General features: G+C 40.9%; 1 long non-coding RNA gene across 1 annotated transcript in view; it reads left to right on the top strand.

The window, feature by feature from the left end:
- LOC136564018 (uncharacterized) overlaps nt 1-13409 on the top strand; it is a 51375-nt gene that overhangs the window by 17052 nt on the left and 20914 nt on the right. The gene's annotated exons all lie outside the window — the stretch shown is intronic.

A 13409-nucleotide genomic window follows, 5' to 3' on the forward strand; every position in this document is an offset into this window, starting at 1 on the left:
TGAAGCTTGTTATGAACACTGTTCCTTCCATTACCCATTTTTTAAAGTTGCATTTATTTTTAAGTGGTTCTTTGCTTTGCAGCAAACATGTTAACAGAGCTGTTCATAAGTGCCCTTTATTATGCTTTTGAAAATTTATGTGAATGCTGAAGTGAGTTAATATATTTGATGATTCCTCCTAATTTAAAAAAAGGCTGCATGGTATAAGAACAAAATACCAGAACTGTATTTTGTTAAATACAGAAGTTTTGCTTTAAAGAACCTGTTAAGTGCTCATCACTTTATGATCTTCTTTTTTCCTGAAAAGTAAATGATGATGCTTCTGAAATTAACCTCCAACCTCTAAAGCCAACCTCCCAGTGGCTTTAGAGAAGAATAAATTCACAAATATCTCCTTCAGCAGATTGCATTTATCAGTTTTTCCATCTCTTTTCAAGATGAAACGTGAAACAGTCTGACTTGACACAAAGAAATAAGTCCTATCTTCTCTTTGAATTGTTTGCCAAGGAAATAATGGGCTTATGGGGTTTACCTGTGCTATACTGGGTTTTGCTGAGAACAGCAGCTTTCCATGAAGTTCACAGAAATATTTAAAATTTAGACACATCTTGGTGTTGCAGGAAGGGAAAGGATTTTTGTTTGAACAAACTAATTCTGAAATGTGTTCTGCAAACACATCCTTAAGATGCACAGCAAACACTGCCCCATTATTCCAGGTGTCCCATCAGGACTTGTGTTTGGTCCCCCACTGTCGCACGAGTCACCCTGCAGCTGATGTGAGCCAGGAGTGCAAACAAAGACCCTTTTAATCACAGCAATTCTAATTAGTTCTTCAGTTTCCCATCAAATCTTCTACAACAGGTAGATTTAGCACTGACTGGCTCATTCCTAAACCATCTGACTTCTTGTAGAAGACTACTGAGATGTCTCTAAAGTTCTGGTGTTGTAAATGCTCCTCATTTAGGCTGCTCCATGATTAACAAGCCTATTGTGATTAGCCAAAGTCTGAAACCTTTGTTCCTTTTCCATTTATGAATGGAAAGGCTTCGTACAACAACATGGGTATCTTCACATTCCCTAATCCGTGTGAGAAATCCTGTGACTCAAAAGCTGTTTGTAAACTTGTGGGTGTGAGAACCATTCTGACATATGGTGGCCACATTCTGTTTTTAGACCCAGAAGGAGCAGAATGCAGAGTGAAGCTGTACCAGAAAGAGTATTTCTCACAGCATCGTTGGGATTCTGTCGTCTTCATCCTCCTAAGATTCATCTTCCTTGCTCACTTTCATATGGACATCAAGTTCATCAGAAGAAAACCTTGAAACAATATTTGGCATGAGTAACATTTGCTGTAATTCAAGGCTATTCAAGTAGCCAAGAGAGAAAGCAATTACTATCTTTCTTTTTGCACTTTAAACACAGCTGACAACTGTTGCCTTGTGTGTCCTCCCCCATTGTCTGTTCTTTACATTAAACCAGCTCTTCTCTGCCTGCAGAAGTGTTTGAAATAATTGTGTAGACAATCCCTTTTTAAAGCAAGTATGCACATATTCATGCAAGCACAGCAAAGGGGAGAGAGCAGTATTAATTAAATTTAAATTAATTGAAGGTCAGTCTAATTTTTATTTGATTGAAAGAGCAGACTAGCATGGGAGTATTGCACAATAAATCTAAAAAATTCTGCATAAGGAATGGAAAAATGGGGAAAGCCATGGGCAGAAAACCTTCATATTTTGACTCTGCTCTCACAAGCATATTTGCATGATGTTTCACCATCTTTATTGTTCTTCTGGGCTCTTTCTTTATTTGCTGAGGATTCTTTTTAGACAGGGTACAGCTGAAAAGGAGGGATTATTTCACACATGTTTCAAGCAATACTGTTCCTCAAGCCTATCAATGCTCTTGCTGCTGCTCTGGTGCCAGTGTAGAGCTGTGTGTCCCAGGTTCAGTTTGTGGCCAGGCACCATCCCAGCCTCTGCACTGTAGTTATGCCAACGTGCCCAGTTATTTCCCACCTTATGAGATGGCAGCAACAAAAAGAACTGCAGAAATCCATTCTATCCCTTCTTCCCTTTCATATCCCTAGGGAAAAATCCACCCCCTTTTGGGGAAGTAGGATTTGTGGTTAAGAGAAGACTGATGGTTCATTTTGGCACATTTTGATCAAAGCACTTATAAAGTTCTTTTATTGCTTTGATGCACCTTGTTCTGAGTTAAAGGTGTTCATACAGATAAGCCCCAGGCATGAAGGATTTGGCCCTACTGAGGATCTCAGTGAACAATGGGTAAAGCCAGGAAAGATTATGGTTTTTTCACTAAGTTTTGAATTAAGTCTCAGTGGAAACTTATGTTCTGGGCATCCCTACTCTTGTGAATTTTGCTGCTCCTTCCTTTCTATCAATGGAGCCAAATGCTCTCTGCCCAGAGAAAGCTGCCAAGGGGCCAAGAAGGTGGTTGTAACCTGTATCCACTTGTGAGATCGTGTTTTGGGGCTTGAGAGGGAGCCAAGCTTGAGAAAGATAATTCTGAACTCATACAGAGTGCCAGGTCCTGCTCAGAGCCCTGAGGCAGAGCCTGAGAGCTCCGGGTTTGTCCAGCCTGGGGCAGAGGCTGCAGGGAGTGTCCAGTGGCCTCATGCCTGGCCATGCAGGCAGTGGGCTGGGCTGGCTCTTGGGGGCCCATCAGTGACCAGTGACAGACAGGCTGCAGCAGGGAAAATTCTTCCAGGTGAGCATGGTCAGTCACAGCACTTAGAGCCTGAGAGGAGCTGTGGAAATTTTCAACATTTAACAGGGCAAGGTCCTGAGCAACCTGACCACAACTTGAAATTTTCTTTAGCTTTGAAGATAGCTCTGATATTGAACCAGATGATTTTCAAAGGTTTCCTCTAAAATATTCATCATTTTTTAGTTCTAACGTGATACAGCATATTTAGAAAGATTTTTTTTTTCCTTTTACTTGTCTGGTTCACCATGTGGGCCCAGAAATGGCTGTTTAAGCACCGGTGTAGGGACAGTAATTGTGGCATGAAAAAAAAAAATGAAAAGAGAAGAAAGCAGCAGCCAAAGGAATTCTCCTGGATAGGTTTGGGTGCTGGACTCATAGAAAGTGGGGGTGTCACCCCTGGCACTCCTGGCATTTGTCCTTCTGCTTTGTGCCAAGAGCACCACCACAGCACCAAGAGTGTGTGGATCACTCTCCTCATGGGCACATACAGGAGCAGGGCATCAGACCAAGCTCATGCTCTGCAGCACTAATTGCTTAAATCTGCCAGGGATTGGCAGCTCTGCATGGGAAGTCAGGAATGGTGTCATAGACCTGGGCCATGTAAAAAGATCAGGGTTGATCAACATCAAAACTCCACATCCCAGCTTTGCTACAAAAAAATATCAAAATCTTAATCCTGGCTTCTGATAAATGTTTCCTTGTCATGGTTCTATCCATTACACCAGTCCTTACATCTTAATTTAAGCCCAGCAATGTGTAATCCTATAGCTCTGTATTTAAAAGACAGAAAGAGAAAAAATACTGCACTAATCACATTGGAGAAGGGAAGGAACCACATATGGAATGCACATGGAGGTAACTATGTGGGGAGGCATATTGAGAATCCTGCAGAAATAGGGAAATAACTGAAAAAAATGTTGTAAATACTAAAAGCTAGGAATTCTCAATATAAATCTTATTTATTTTTTTAAAGGCAATAAATCAAGGGTGTATGTTCAATTTTCAGGTCGTTCTTGGACCTTAATAAGCTGGGGTTCAAAGCAGGACATATGGAGTCTTCTTGTATGTAATAATAGGACTCATTAAAAAGCCTACACAGTGACTGAAATCATAATTTCTGAACTGTTCTATTCCAGATGTCTTTACTGGTAGGCCTGTAAGCACAAACCAGTACTGGGATGTTGTCTGCCTGTGCTTTTTTCTGCTACAGGAACAAATGTTTGCATCTGGACTAAGTCTGCTCTACTGCTGTACCTCAGGGAGGAAAGCAGGATTTCTTCTGGCCTTACCATAAAAAAATACTTTTTCCTTAATTGAAGCAGTTTATAGTAATTTAAAAGTGTATGATGAGCACGTTTTCCTTCTTCCTTTTCCCTATTTTTCTCATCGCTCTCATCTTCACCATTAAAAAAAGGCCAAAAAGAGAGTGGCTCAGAAGAGCAGATGAAGTGGCTGTTTCCTGAGGGTTTTTTTCTATTTTGAAAAAACCCAAACCCTCAGAGTACTGGCAGTGTGAGGCCTGGGAGCATTGCACTTTTGAGTGGAAAAGCTGCTTTGCTGCACTAGAACAAAACAGTTGTGGACTTGCTGTGATCCGTGACTTTGGGGGTCGATGCTGTCCCTAGATTTAGTTCTGTCAGGTGTGATGATTGCAGGAATTCAGCCAGGAATTCTGTAATTGGCAGAATAATGACTGGAAAATGCAGCTAAAGGGTTATTTCAATTCATGTGCTGTCAAAGGTAGATAATTCCTCATTCCTCCCCCAAAGCAGACGGGAAGAGGATGAGTAGGTGGGAACAGGAATGACAAAGCTGGAGCGTGATGAGTGTGTGTTCTCCTCTGTTAAACTTTGCTTGCAGTCTGTCCCCCACACAACTGACACAGCAGCTGAAGTCTCTGCTGCTTCCAGAGGGCCCAGGGAAGGTTGGGTGGCAGAAGGAGGAGGGAATGGCACCACCAAGCTGCAGGATCCAAGCAGGAATTTGCTCTTGGCTGTTGTAGTTTTGTTTCCGGTAATTCATGCTCCGGGCTGCTGGTTGGGCCCATCCCTCCGCGTGTCTTTCCTGCTCCACTCTCTTGTTTATTGGATACTAAACATCAAAGATTTTCTCAGAATATGTGTGTGTGTGTGTGTGTTGGGAACAGCCTGGATGCTCTTGTTACATGATTGCAAATGGGATGATGTGCCCTTTTCCCCTTTCCAATTTCCATGTTAGTAACTAAGCCAACACTTTTTTGTTTGGTTTGGTTGGGGTTTTTTTAACATGAAGCTAGAATAGAAATGCTGACTTCCTTTCACATTCCTAAAAAAACCCCAAACTTGTATATAACAATACTATATAAAAACTGAATTTTTATTCTTTTAGGTTCCTAGATAGAAAAAGAGGAGGAAACTGAAGGGTTGGGCTTTGGTAATCCATTTTTTGGGAAATTCATAATTTGCAGTCCTTGCCAGGTTTTGGGGGTTTTTCTCTGTTATCCTAATAATAATAATAAATGCATTTCTACTTTGCCTGGTAATTCCCAAGTCTGGACTGAACCTGAACATAAATTTTGGTACTCAGATGTGTAAGGGGTGCAAGCAATTTCAGCTGCTTAATTTCAGTTGTATTTTTCCAGAAAGGTCATCTCAGTCCTACTGAATGTCAGAGGTATATTTGTTTTATCAAGAGTGCTTATAAATGCAGATCCTCCCTTCCAGTTGAGGTTGCTCTGGAAATTAATTAATTAGTGATGTCTAAATCTTACTGTGTTCAGTGAAAACACTGCAAGGTTCTGTGTCTGGTCTTAGAAATTATGTTATTTAAGATTTAGGGAGCTACTTATGGTAGATATGGGAGATACTGTTTTCTGGAGTGGGAAAGATTCTTTCATGGAAATCACTAATAAGGTAAAAATGCCTGAACTACATGAATAAAAGTTACTGATGGCACTGAGCCAGGATAAATTCCTGCTTTGCTCAGGTTTGCTCCTCCTGCTGAGCTCCCGTGTAACCCCATCCCTGTGGAAGTGCTGTCAGTACAGAACCCACCAGCTCCATGCCTCAGGGACATTTGCAGGCATTAAATTCTGCTCTGGAAGCTAACAGAGCTCCTCAGGACAGCCACTTCCCCTTGTCCCTGCTTCTGCAGATGAGTAATGACAGGGTTATTGTTTATTCTTCTGAACATGCACTTCTCCAGAGCAGCGTTTTTCCCATGCCTTGAAGCGTTTGTGGGTCTGTCCCAACTGCATTCAAGAGAGGCTGGATTCAGACACAGTATTGCAAGCTGAACTTGAATTCTGCAAGATATTACATAATAAACACCCCCCAAAAAAATTGGATCAAATCTGATCCCCAGAATGCTGCAATTGCCTCAGAGATAGAACAGTTTTGTGGGGAAAGGGGCTGGTTTCCAGTGGGTGAACCTGGGGAAAGCTTTGCCTATTTCACAGCCTCTGTTGTTGGTGAAATAGAAGTGGTGACACTGATTTCTGTGCATTGCTTTGAGAGCTGTGGATAAACTCTGGGATGTAAGAGTGAGATAATCCTGTCCTCCCAGGCTGTACAGTAGAATCTCTGCAGTTCCCAAGGGAGCTAAATAGGTTCATTCCTGGCAGCATTTCAAAAGCAAACAGCCATTTCTGCTTTCCTCTGTGTATCTTTGTCTGCTAAAAACTGTATTTACGTACTGGAGGAGTGCCATTGTTTCCAATAGATGTTATGACTAGCACTGAGTATTCTGAGGGTGAGGTGTGCTACAAAAACAACTGAGTGAAGCTTTAAGGGCTGGACACACCATACTGAACATGATTGCCCTTAATAGAACAATGAAATGCAGTCGTTACTTTTGTCCTGTTCTACAGAATAAAAGTACAGATGAAAAAGATAATTTGGGTATTTAACATCCCTGCCCAGTTTTTCAAATTTCCACTTAAAACTTCAAGAATTACAAAAGTTGGATTTTCAAAAAAAAAAAAAAAGTCACAAAAGGCAACACAGCCAGAAACTTCAGTGTTCCAAAGATTTTTATAAAAACCATTTATTACTAGACAGCTACAGACCATGACGTGCCTGTCAGGTATTGTAGTTCAAATCTAACTGATTTTGCATTGTCTTCAGTGATTTCGGGGGGGTGGTTTTGCATGCAAAAGCTGTAGCAGAAGGTGTGAAGTGGTATGTAACAGTGTGTGAAAGTAACTTACACAAGCATTTGGATAGTTGTGCAGATATTCTTGGACCAACCTCTAAATCAGTTAAGTCCAGATCATTCATGAATCACAAATCATTCCCATATGAGGACTTCTTCCCAAGAGCGATAAATAAATCTCCATAATCAAACCCAGGACTGCCACCTGCCTGCAGTGGTGCTGTCAGAGGAAAAGGACAAAGGAGAACAGAAATGAAATTTTATTCACATGAATTGTTCTTTCAGATGAAATACTCTGGGACAGCAAAAACTCCCTGCAATATTTGTGCTGCTGCTGCATCATAGAGGGATTTTTGATGTCAGTGAGGAGTCAAGTCTCCCATGGGACTTCATTTCATCCTGGGTGGGGGGGGTCTTTGCCTGCCTTCCAAGAGGGAAAATTCCAGAGTGTAGATGTTTTACCTGTGGGAAGGTAGAGTGTGAAAATGCCAAGACATGGATGGTCAAACAGTGACAGAGGCCTTTTGTATTTATGGGCAGTGACAAGAGTGAAGTCTCTGGCTGCTTCAAGAGAACTTCAGGAAAAAACCCCAAGCTTGGATACTTTTGGCAGTGCATCTCAACCATAAAATTCTTCCTTTACATCGACTGAGCTGCCATTTTCTATGAAATTGTAACAGAAATGAATTTATTTTATTTTACTTTTGAGGTGTAATTACTATTTTTAGGAGGGAAGGCCTGCATAGAAAGCTGTTTAGTTAGGTAACATGTTACATTTTTATTTTAGTCTGGCACATTTCTGAAATTCCAGGCATTTTTGGCTTCCTGTAGAAAGCAAACTTCTGCCTTTTAGGCAAATGCTGTGAGTGTTTGAACTTTTCAAACTTTCTTCTGCTTATGGCCACTTTTGACAGATGTCTGGCTGAGTTAATAGTCTTAGATATCCTTGAATGCCTGGTTCAGTATAAGCAGATCATCAGGCAACAGAAAGTTCCTTTACAGGTTTGCCCAAAATCACCCATCCACCAATGTTTTTGCCAGCCTCCCTGTTTCTACCAAAATCCGCTGAATAATCAGGATTTTCACGGGGGGGGGGGGGGGGGGGGAAGGAAAGAATTGTGTCAATATGTGAGGAATTAACAGAATAAACATTATTTTAATAAAAGGGTCATTTAAAAGTATACAGATGCAGGTCAGACTCCTTTAAACCTGTTTTCAAAGAATGAATGGCTCAGTGTTCCTATGGCTGTAATACATAAACTTTGAGTGATGTCACATAGTATTTCCTCTCCTTAATTACCTAAAAGGCAGGTTTTTATTAATGTTATGGCTTGACTTTGAGCAAGGTCTCTCTGTACAGAAGAGGCACAATACAGCAATGGACAGCAGAACTGGATTTGTCTGTGTAGTTTCTAGAAGAATGTTTTGTATTTGAGAAACTGGAACAATGACTCAATTCCAATACCATTAATATGATTCTGGTAGCAGAAAATGGGAATTATGTCTTTCTAATGGGTCTATGTCAAAACCAGCTGGTTATTTAAAAGCACATTTCAAGTGCTAAGAGTATATCAAGTGGTCGTATTCCTTGTTAATCATGAGGGATTGAGCTGATATGCATGAGTTTGACAGAAAAAGGAAAAATTTCTAGAATTTTTCAAGAAATCAATGTTGTAGTGTTTTGTACAACACTAAATGTTTCTGAGGCTTTAAAGTGAAAATTGTAGTTGATAAACGTCTTACGACTGTTTTCCAGAAGTGAGGTCTGCAGACAATGGAATCTGCAGTAGGGGAAGCAGATGAAGCACAAAAACTGGCATGAAAACTACTCACTGTTTACAAACAAAGGAACACTTGAAAAATAGGAGTTGACAACTTAGGAACGTTCTGGATGGCTGAAGTTCCAGTTCAGACTGTTAGACGACCCTGTTATAAAAGTGCTGCTTAAAAAAAGTCATACCTTATTCAGGCCAGTTGAGGAAAGAAACATTTATCAAGAATGCTGGCAGTTGTGCAAAAAATGGGGAAAAAAGGAGTTGTTGAAAGATTGTTCTGAAGCTCCTCTTGCTGCAGCAGAGGTGACAGATGCTGGAAGATTCTTACTTCAGACACTGTAGCTGTGCCATGATCTTTCTTTACCAGCATTTCTTGAAAATTAGGAAAGAGGAGTTTTGAACTCATTTTCTTCCAATAAGCAGTGTTTGTTTTGAAATTGGTGTTTTTCACACAGTGAGACAGGCATAGTAGAAAGAGCTTGGCAACCGACCTTGCCTTTCTAAATAAACCAAATCATAGTGCTGCATATGTGGAAATAAAGGCTCTGAGAACTGTTATGAAGGCAGTGCATGTAACTGGTAAAACATGTGTACTCCCTTTGCTCTGTGATCCTTGGGAGAACACATTTGCAACATCAATGAAATAAACACTGGTGCAGTAAAACGCCCTTGACAGGAATCCTTGGCTTGGCTAGCGCAGTTCATGGAAGTTCATGTCCTGACACAGGGCCTGGTGCCCTCACTGTCCCCTTCCCTGGCAAGCACAGCCTGGTTGGTGCCACCCCCTGGGCTGCCCCCAAGGAGATGTGCAGGATCCTACACCAAGGGGTACCTCAGAGAATGCACAAAGCAAGTGGGACGTGCATTTCAATATTACTGGTCGCAGTAGCAATACTGAGATTTTTCTGAGCACCTGGCCACAGTGAACACCATGGGCATTGTTTGATTTTTGGGGTTTTTGCAGGGAATGTGCATTGCCAGTGAGTTTTTTATGCCACTTCATGGCCCTTTCATGCTACAGTTCCTCAGTTTAGGTTGGTAATAACACGTCAGTGCTCTTTTAAAAGTGTTTCTGACCCTTCTGCTCAAAGGCACGCAGGGGACTGGAGCCAAGCAGCCAAAGCAATACTGGGTTGTTCCAAGACAGCCAATGTGTGCCTGAGTGCACAGGCAGCCATGACCAACTCAGACCTGTGCTATGCCTTGGTTCTGCTCTGAATCACCACCAGAACCAAACAATCTCTTTGCTGTGTGCATGCTCCTCTGTGTACTTTATGGTAGTATTTTAGGGACTTTTTGTTTCTGGTAGGCAGTAGCTGATCAGTTCTTTCAAAGTAATCAGAGGTGCAGAGACAGTTCCACCAAAAGACATTGATCCTTCACGTGTTCTCAAAGATGACCAGAAGCATTTATAAGTAAAAATGTTACTTAGAGAGAAGCATGGCTTAGGACTTGCTCTGTAGGCATCTTAACACAAACACAGCTTTGGGTCTTGCCCTTGTGTCAGTGTCTGCAATAAGAGCCTGAGTAATTTACCCAAGATCCCATAGAGAGATAGCAGAATCAGAACTATGATTCGGGGGTTATTGAACTCTGGTGCAGGATTTCCTCTCCTCCAGTTTTCATTTTTCTTCTGTGCTCCTGCAAATACAGAGTATCCAAGCTCTTTGGAACTTTGCTTAAAGGAAGAATGTTAATCAAAGACAACCCTTGGGAACTGGTACAGGTGTTTTGAATGTATTAATTCATGAGCAGATTTGTATAAAGAAAATTTTTACATTTAAGAATTGAAATGCTTAGGTTTAATCTGGTTCTCAGTTGTAGTGTCTTAAAACCACTGAAAATGTGACCTTTAGCTGACCCATGACAATCCAAATTGACACCAGAAGGAGCTGGAAACTGGCTTCATTGTGACATTAATGGATTCCTCTTCTGTGATAGATATGGGGAAACAAACTACAGATTTAAAAACCATCTCTTTGGGAACTGCATCTTAATGATATCAGAATTGAATAAATATATGCATAATTCCAGGTATCTTCTAATGGAGCCTCTGGGCTTTGATTTTTACATCTGCTTTTCTGTGGTTTTGTAGCTCACCTCGTGCACTAGCCATTCAATATATATTTTATATTACTACAATAGTTTGCACATTTATTTTTTAATGACAAAAGGCTCCCACCTCTTCACATCTGCATTGGAAGTATTTGCATAACTGAGGGCCTGCAGTGGTAAATGAAGGCAGCTCTTCTCTAGAGCAATGCAGATTGCCAGGCCTGGAACACCAAAGGGAAGCAGTGAGACACTAAAACATTTCCAAGTTCAGCCAGTTCTTTGTGGTGGGGGTGAGAGGAATAATTGTAAAAACAAGACAGCTAAATCAAAAGGAACTATAAAAAAAATTACAGTTATTATAATTTGTTGCAGTAGAGCAAAGATTTACCGGAAAGCTGTGGCAAAAGTACCATTAATAAAACACATAAATACTCAGTAACCTAAGGGAGAGCTGTTTCACACTCTGAGAACCAGCTTCAGCAGAAATGATTACTTAAGAAATGTGGCTTGTAGTCTAATGGAATTCCCACTGTAACAGATAAAAAAAACCTCACCTTCTCAAAGATTATTTCATTGTTTAACATGTTGGCCCTTTAGTATCCACATTATCTTGACCATATAGGATTTTTTAAAAAATGTTTATGGGGAAAATGGAGTCTGAATGTCAAAGTCTTCTAATCTTTATTGTTAAAGGGCTCGAACTTCAGTCAGTTCCATTTATGTTGCTGGAGACATCTGCAGGAAGTGTGAGCCAAGGTATCCACTTACCAATGACCACTGATAGCACATGGTAAAGATATTTAGATCCTTAAAGTAACACAGAGGTGCACAAGGAGTTTTTAGACCTACACATCTCCCTAATTTCTGAAAGTGGTGCGTTCAGGAAATGACCAGCACCTGGTCTGTTATAAAATGGATCCCACTGAAATAAAAGGAGGGAACTAATCCAGAAGACTTAGATAAGGGGAGGGGTGTTTGATGTGAACACTGGGGCCACTCTAGGCTACTGGAAAGAGCCCAAGGCTTCAGAGAGGTGTTTCCCATGGCAAAACTGGAGCCAAGGCTTGAACCTCATCCCAAACCTCTCTTGAAGCTCAGTTGTGCTACCCACAATCTGCATGGATCCCTGGATCCCTCCTCTGCAGAGATAGCTTTGAAGTGCACATCAAGGCACGTCTGTCCTCTAAAGCACTGCTGAAAACCTTGGAAGTCAAACTACTCTTCAAAATGTACTTTTAAGCAAAGTTTGGAAGATACTACTGCAAGGTAAACAGAGGGTGCAATATGCTTTGTTTAACTTGCTTAGCATGTTAAATCTCTCAATCCTGACATTTCTTTGTAGCATAAAGCTCTCCAGATCAGGTTATATATTATGCATTGTAAAACTCTAGTAGTGAAAACAAACATTGTTCCTAGAGTCATCTGTTTGCAATTTTCCTTGATTACTCTTCCAATAGATTTCAAGCTGTGGATTGAAAGATTTAATGCTCACATGGATAGAATTTGTTCCTTTTCTAATGATGACTTTTAGTTACATTACCCAGTCTTAAGTCAGCCTGCATTTCACTTTTGTCAAGACAAACGATTTTGTTGTCTTAAATCGAATTTTCATGATTGTCCTCAGCAATCTGTCACAGCAGAGTTATTTTTGCCTGGCTGTTCTGACAGCCAGCTCCTAAAAACAGCATCTGAGTATGTGTGAACAATGTTGGATGGTGCCAGTGGGGGATCAATGTAGGGATGACATAAAGGAGAAGGATCTGTAGATGAACTTGGCTTCCAGGCATCACAAGAATTTTGGACGCAGGGAGAATCAGAATCAACAGAATGGTGTCCCCACAAGCAGGCACAGCAACAAGGAGCCATTTATTGTAAAGGACAGGGAATGGGATGAGCTCTGCTCTGGGGATGGGAACAGTCACCCAGCAGTGGAGGAGGACACGGCCCCTTCCAGCTTTGGTGTCCCCTCTGTCTGTCACTGCCTGACCGTCACTGCCTGGCTCTCTGTGGCTGCCACAAGGCACAGCCAAGGAGGAGAGGTGCAGGTGGTGATGGAGACCTTGTTCCATGACACTCCCCCTCTCCTGCTGATGAGTTTACCTGAAGGGCTTTGCTGTGAGCCCTGAGCTCCTTGTAATTCCTTCTGGAAAGAGAGGGAACAAAACAGGGCTCTCCTCTCCCTCACAGCCCTTTGCATGGGGGTTGCACTCACATCTCCTTGAGGATAAAAACTTAAATTCTTCCAAAGCTCCTCTCGACATTGTTTTCTGTGCTTTTGATCATTTATTGTTTTTATTGCTATTAACAACGCAAAACTGAACTTCTAGTACTGGGAATTAGAATGAATGCTATGGAACTCTGACAGAATTATAGCAGATTTGTACATATATGGTTTTACATTGAGTAGAGTAAGAACTGGAACCAATTTGTTGTTACAAAAGTAAAAGTACAAATGTCCTCAAAATAACGTTCCAGAACAAGAGTGATTCTGGAGACACCTAACTATGCTAACATTACATGTTGAAAGATGATGAAAGAGCCTTTAATTCTAACTTTTGCAAATAACCCTTTTATGATTTATCAGATTTTAAGAGTTGTTTCTTAATTAAAAACATATATTAGTTGTATATGAGTTTATTTCTATGTATGACTTCTAAAGAGTTGTACTTCCAATTAGCTTAACACCTTCTAGTACAAATTAAAAATTAGGTAAAGTGAGTC

The sequence above is a fragment of the Molothrus aeneus genome, chromosome 17, assembly GCF_037042795.1.
Source record: "Molothrus aeneus isolate 106 chromosome 17, BPBGC_Maene_1.0, whole genome shotgun sequence".
In the NCBI taxonomy this organism is placed as follows: domain Eukaryota; kingdom Metazoa; phylum Chordata; class Aves; order Passeriformes; family Icteridae; genus Molothrus; species Molothrus aeneus.